This window comes from Otolemur garnettii, unplaced genomic scaffold (genome assembly GCF_000181295.1).
Source record: "Otolemur garnettii isolate 467f Iridium unplaced genomic scaffold, OtoGar3 scaffold00046, whole genome shotgun sequence".
Lineage (NCBI taxonomy): Eukaryota > Metazoa > Chordata > Mammalia > Primates > Galagidae > Otolemur > Otolemur garnettii.
Window position 1 is genome coordinate 12,718,273 of NW_003852441.1, and position 7,214 is coordinate 12,725,486.

Sequence of the window (7,214 nt, forward strand, 5' to 3'; positions counted from 1 at the left end):
CCCCCCCCCGAGAAAAGCTTTTCTGCACCTGTTAATCCAGAGCCAAGTCACTCAGGCAATGCTCCACCAGCTGGGGCATAGTCTGGCTCATAACATCCACATTCTCTGTTCCGTCTCTCATCTCCATCCTCTTGAGTCCTCACACTGTCCGGAACCCAACCAGTTATTTGTTAGTATTTATATCCAGTTCTGTGTCACCTCAGCCAACACTCTGGTCAATTACATTCATCCCAATCCTCTTTACGGGACCCTGCTCGGCCTTGACTCCCAGCTCTAAGGGCCAGTAGAAGTGTAGAGATGTTAACAAGATGGGCTCTAGGATGCGATTCCCAAATTTGGAATCACAACTGTATCCTTGCGTTAGCTACTATCTCCTTAAGGCTCAGTTTCCACATCTGTAAAATAGAGATGGGTAATAGTACTCACTCATCCTGTTGCAGTGACCTTAAATAAGATAATTAATGAAAAGTACTTGCCATCGCTGGTCCAAACTGAAAACCCTGACACGTGTCACCTGCGGTCATTTCTCCTAGAGGCTGCTCCAGTTCAAAAGCAGCTGGCGCCTTTAGCGCGCCTTTCCCCGGCCTCCGTCTCTCGCCTGTCAATCACACGCTGGCCCGCCCCTCCAGTTCCGCAGGAATTTTCCCGCGGTCCACTCCACCCTCCCTTTGCACAGAGGTCCCGTGCACGCTGTGCCTCCTACTGTGCATTTCCACCCGTCTATCCTTGCGTATCTCCATCTCCTCCTCAGCTCGGTTACCAAGAGGCACTGCGCTCACCGCTTCGCCAGCAGGACTGCTTAGCTGAGGAAAGGCAAGTGAGGAACCAGGCCAACGCCGCCAAATTATAAATCGCTGCCGCACTCAATTAACTTTAGCTCTCCGGAGAGCGTATCGGGTTACCACGCCCCCTGCCTCTCTGCGCGTGCGTACTGCAGGTTTTGCAAGTAGTGGCGGCGTCTGGTTTGGGGAGCGGTTTGCTTTTGCGCTGCACCGCTGCGCTGGCGCGGCGGCCGGAAGGGCGGGGGCAAACTCTTTCTGGTTCTTACAGTGGAGGATTTAAGGGGGTCTTCTGAGGGTGTGGTCAGGAATCTTAACCACGGCTACTAACACATTCACTCCCTTTGCTTTCCTTCCAAATACCCGGTCGTTTTGTTACCAGTATTTTTTCTGCTATGGGTCTTTGGTCTTGGAGATTCAGTAATGAAAACTCCAGAGCATATGGGTGAGCGACAGGACAAAGTTTATTTTAAAGAGGACATAGAAGGGTAACAAAGCTCCGGCAGCAGTGGGGTAGAAATTCCCTAACGCGAAGACCCTCGTGGTCTTTTGTCTAGGGGTTCATATACCGCTTGCGGGGGGAGGGGAAATTGCCCTGGGAAGGTAAGTCACGCTCGACCCAGGGGCGGACAAACATCCCGTGCTTGTAGATTAGGGGCAGAATGTATTAGCAAATGAATGAAGTCCTCCTAGGTCCTGTGCTAGACAAAGCAGCAGGATTTGTGCCTTTCACTCCGGGGGGGGGGGGCCATCAGGATGAAATCCTGCTTGTGTCTAGAGTAGGGCGACCAGACGTCCCGCTTTTGAACAATTTGTTTCGCGTGCCGAGGCGTTTTAAAAAAAGTCTCGATTTTTGGAAAGAATGCACGAACGGGCGGGAAAACAGGAAGAGAATATACGGTTTTCGGTTGCCATGTGCGTATTTCGCCAGAATATGAGTTTTATATTATTTTTGTTAATTTTATAATGTTAAACTGTAATAATAAATAATTGTTGAGAAGTGATTATCAAGAACTGCTTATCAAACTTTGCATTGTTGTCAGGCCCTGCCCTGCCCTATCCCCTGCCCCGCCCCCACGTCATGTTGTCCCGCTTTACAAATGTTAAAATCTGGTCACCCTAGTCTAGAGAGTGTGGTTTGGGATAAACAGGCCATGTTGCCCAGACCTAGAAATGGGGGTCTCTGTCCAACCCTGAACAGGGAACCCCGTATTAGTTTGATAGATCACCAGTTAGTGACCTGTACAAAGCGCTGGACAGATGCTTGACTTGTTCAAATAGGCTGATATTTAGCAAACACCTCCAAGCACTACTTGTCTTCTGTCCCAATTCTTGTCTAGACCTCAGTTTTTTGTTTTTGTTGTTTGTTTGTTTGTTTGTTTTTTGAGACAGAGCCTCAAGCTGAAACCCTGGGTAGAGTGCCGTGGCATCATAGCTCACAACAACCTCCCACTCCTGGGTGCAAGCGATTCTCCTCCCTTCGCCTCTCAAGTAGCTGGGATTACAGGCGCCTGCGACAACGCCCATCATTGTTTGGTGGGCCCGGGACTGGATTCGAACCTGCCAGCTTAGGTGTACGTGGCTGGCGCCCTAGCCGCTTGAGCCACAGGTGTGGAGCCTGTTTGTTTTCTTTTTAAGGAAACTAGTCTTTATTCTGCACACATAATGCATTGGCATTTTATCTACTGGAATGTATTTGAACTATTAAACTGTTGCATCAAAACGTACCTAGATAATTTAAAAGGGAAAAAATGAACTTCATCCAGCCCACATAATTCTTAAATATCACAATCTACATGAAGGTTATGCTGAGTTAAAATATAAACAAGTGTAATTATCTTCATAAATAGCCCAATATCTATAGTGTCAACTGTCTGGTCTGCTGCTAAGGTAAGTAACCAATATTCATCAGAATAAAACAATGTTTTACAAATCCCCTTAGAAAAATTCTGTCTTAATCAGTTGATGCCAAATAGCACCTAGTATATTCTGTCATCTGTGGGTTCTCCAAGGTGAAAGACTTCATCTTTGTATTAGTCTCCACATCCACAAAGTGAGCACATTACCTATGAGCAATGAATTTCCTTTTTGCAACCTGTCTTCTGTTCTTGGGTCCTCATTCTGCTTCATGAATCTCATCAAAGGGAAGGCAGAAAGGCAGGGGTCCAGATTGCACCCCAAGCACAGAGGTAGACGCACCACATGTTTGTGAGTTTTTTGGCTGCCTATACTCATTGTTTTTTCTCCACAGCTGTGAAGAGCAAATGGATGCTTTATGCTACTTTATTTTACTTGAAGATCTTTGGAGACTTTTGACAGCATTCCTAATTCCTGGAGCATATAAGATACTTTGTTCCCATAGTTGAGGTTTTACTACTGATGGGTAATTTTTTTTTTCTTTTTTTGAGACAGAGTCTCACTATGTTGTGGGTAGAGGTCACTGCTCACAGCAACTTCAAACTCTTGGGCCCAAGCAATTCTCTTGCCTCAGCTTTCCAAGTGGTTGCAACTACAGGCGCCCACCACAATGCCCTGCTAGTTTTTGTTGCAGTTGTCATCGTTGTTCAGCTGGCCTGGGCCAATTTTGAGCCCGTCACCCTTGGTGTATGTGGCTGGTGCTATAACCACTGTGCTACAGGCGCCAAGCCTTTATTTATTATTTATTTATTTATTTAGATACAGAGTTTTACTCTGTCACCCTGGGTAGAGTGCCATGATGTCATAGCACATATTAACCTCAAACCCCTGGGCTCAAGCTATCCTCTTGCCTCTGCCTCCCAAGTAGCTGGGACTACAGGCATACACCACCACACCAGCTAATTTTTTCTATTTTTAGTTGAGAAGGGGTCTTGCTCTTGCTCAGGCTGGTCCCAAACTCCTGAGCTCAAACAATCCACCCAGCTCGGCCTACCAGAGTGCTAAGATTATAGGCATGAGCCACTGAAGGAGTCACAGGGAAACTTGCCCTTTTCCCTTAGGTTGGTTCACTGAAAATATCAACTCACAGTTATGGTAGATTAACAAGAGAAAGGCTTATTTCCAAATACCATGTGCGTGGAAGGAAACTCAAGAATGATTTCACAGAGTCTCTTGATAGTCAGTGGCTTTCATTTTATTTTATTTTATTTATTTTTTGAGACAGAGTCTCACTATGTCACCCTCGGTTAAGTGCTGTGGTGTCATAGCTCACAGCAACCTCTAACTCATGGGCTTAAGCAATTCTCTTGCCTCAGCCTCCCTAGTAGCTGGGACTATAGGCAACCACCACAACACCTGGCTATTTTTTGTTGTTGTTGTTGTATTTGTTGTTTAGCAGGCCCTGGCTGGGTTCAAACCCACCAGCCCTGGTGTATGCGGCTGGCGCTCTAACCACTTGAGCTACATTGAGCTACGGATGCTGAGCCAGTCAGTGGCTTTTAAAGATGCCTTTTAGAAGGGAGGGTAAAGAGTGGAGGAAGTATACGTGTAGCATTTGGTTGCTAGGGGGAATGTGTATTGATGGGTAGAAACATGATTTGCTGATTAACCTGGGAACAGGTCTAGTGCTTCAAATGACCTTAGGGCCAGGTCTTTGTGATAAGGAGTCCAGCAGCCCCTTTTCTGATTCTAAATCAGGTTACTCAGGTTTTATAAAGGAGAGGCTGGTACTTTCTAATCACAAATGGCCTTTTCACTGAAAATATTCATTATACCAAGGAATCATTTTGGGTTGAAATTTTCTTAGCTCCTTCACCACTGAGCCCAGGACTAGTGGGTAATTTATCAGTCTCTTTTATACTATTCAGACTTTTCTTTTATATTGTTCACAGACAAACCTGGCAGACACGTCCTTGGCCTTTGAGTGCTGGGCTTCTGTGGTTCCGTCTCTTTCCAGAGCTACAGGCTTCATGGACATCAGATACATGGCCCAGAGCACTGGGACATGGGAATACAGAGCACCTGATAACTCTAGTGAGTGTGGTTCCTGGTAGCTCTGCCATGCTCACTGTTCCCCTAATAGGCGACCTCAGGCCGCACTCCACATTACCACCTATGTGATTTGGGGCAGGACACAGAGGTCGGACCTCAGTTATTTTACTTCTAAAACTGACAATACCTGCCCTGCACACCTTATTATCTCTTCCATGTGGAGCAATGGTGTAGTGAAAGCACTCTTCTGATGATGAGTTTATGGAATTGTGCCAGGTACAACCTTCTAGACAGCTAAGAAGATAAAACACCAACCCTGTCCTAGGGAGCTCCTCGGGAGTTAAAATTGCATCCCTTTCACCTCCCTGTATTTAGTTTCTTCTTTGTTTGTGGAGTGAATTGAGCTAGATAGCCTCAAGAACTTTTCTGAAACTGGTCTGTCAAATGATCACAGGGAGCATTTTGTGCTAAGTACTCCTCTTCTGACTTTGGTCCCTGGTGTGACTTCCCACTAGGACTGGGGAGAGTTGCTGGTGATGAGACCAAGGTGACAAAGAAAAAAAAAACAACAGTGGAACCCCACACACCTGACCCTTCCCAGTCAGGCCAGGTAGAGTCAGCCAATCAGCTAAAGATACACAGCTTTGCCAGAAAGTGCCTAACTGCAGGAGGTGCTAATTACAGGAACTTCAGCTTCAACCAATCCTGTCGGGGATTGAGTTTTGGCCAACCTCCTACAATCCAACGACCAATCCCCCACCAGATCCAAAATGGACCAATCACCCAGTTACCGCACTCCCTGAAATGTATAAAAACTACTTTCACCTTTGTAAGGGGGGTTGCCCCCTTGTGCAGCTGTGCTATCTGGTGGAGCGGCCGAGCATATGCTTGAATAAAAGACACTCCTTTGTTTTTACGTGCATGTATAGTGGTCTCTCAGTGGCGACTTTGGTCCTTACACGGGGACTTGGAAGAAAAGGCTTTCAAGGAGAGGAGCCAGTGCTGTAGGCTGTCTGAAAGCTTGGAGGTGGGAATTTACAAAAGGTTATTCCAGGGTCAGTTGTTTGTCATTTGTTTCCAAATACCACTGACTGGGGCAGTTTGGAAGGGGCAAGGCACTGATACCATTCAGGGTGTTGGAATATGGCCTAGCAAAATCATTAAAAGATGTGTAAAATCTTAGTATTAACTTTAAAATTCACACAAACACTGCATTCTACCCTGTAACATCTATGCTTGCTTCACCATAAAAAATATTTTAAAGTCATTGTTGTCTGGTGAATTGACATCTCCAGAGTAGAGGATACACTAGGTTTTACCCTGTTGCTTCAAATCCTGACCCTCTCCCTCAGTCCTAGTGTTAATGGAAGAAGAGGGTCCTGCTGCCTGTCACTGTCCAGCCAATTTGCAGACATGATATTTAGATCCTTATTTTGTCAGAAGGCCAGTGATTCTGGAGAATGCAGAGAGTAGCCTCTCAATTCTATTCTGTCTCAGTTACAATTCTAATAACTTTTATAATGAAATACAAGGAAACCAACCTAGGAAATTTTAATTTTATCTGGTAGGAAGTAACATCAAAGTAATATCCATTCTAAAAATGCAAAATGTTTAAATAACAGAAAAGTGATTTTCATTTTAACAAAATAACAGAATCATCAGAGAAAACATCATATCATCAGAGTAAACCTTACTCTACCAATATCACAGTACTTATTATCTATGTGTGACTATTTTTTCAGAGTCTCCTGAGACAAACATCCTCACAATCACGGTGAAACCTTAACTAGAGGCTCGGTGCCTGTGGCTCAAGCAGCTAAGGTGCCAGCCACATACACCTGAGCTGGCAGGTTCGAATCCAGCCTGGGCCCACCAAACAATAATGACAGCTGCAATCAAAAAATAGCCAGGCATTGTGGCTGGTGCCTGTAGTCCCAGCTACTTGAGAGGCAGAGGCAGAGGCAGGAGAATTGCTTGAGCCCAGGAGTTGGAGGTTGCTGTGAGCTGTGATAATATGGCACTTTACCCAGGGCAACAGCTTGAGGCTCTGTCTCAAAAAAAGAAAAAAAACCTTAACTAGATAAACACGGGTGGAGGGGTGGAGGCTGAGCAGACTAGGTCAGCTGTACTGCTTCAACTAGGCTTCTCAAACTCCATCTTGCGAGCCACTTCTCTGGCTTCACTAGGGCAGCAGTTCTCAACCTGTGGGTCACGACCCACAGGAATCATATTAAAGGGTAGCAGCATTAGGAAGGTTGAGAACCACTACACTAGGGGATGAATCCTCCACCTTAAGATGATTACCTGGGAGTCCGTCGGGCTGGTCAGAGAAGGCTTTAAATAGCAAACCAGTCACTTTATACTTCATACTCTAAAATATTTGCAAGTCATGGAAACATTTTTAAACAGAGTGATAAAATTGCAATGTCCTGGAAATATTAAGACAGAAGCAGTATGAAGGATGGCTTGTTTTTAGTTTCTGGAAGAGACCAGAAACAAGCCCCAAGTTAGGGTACGTAGTGAATC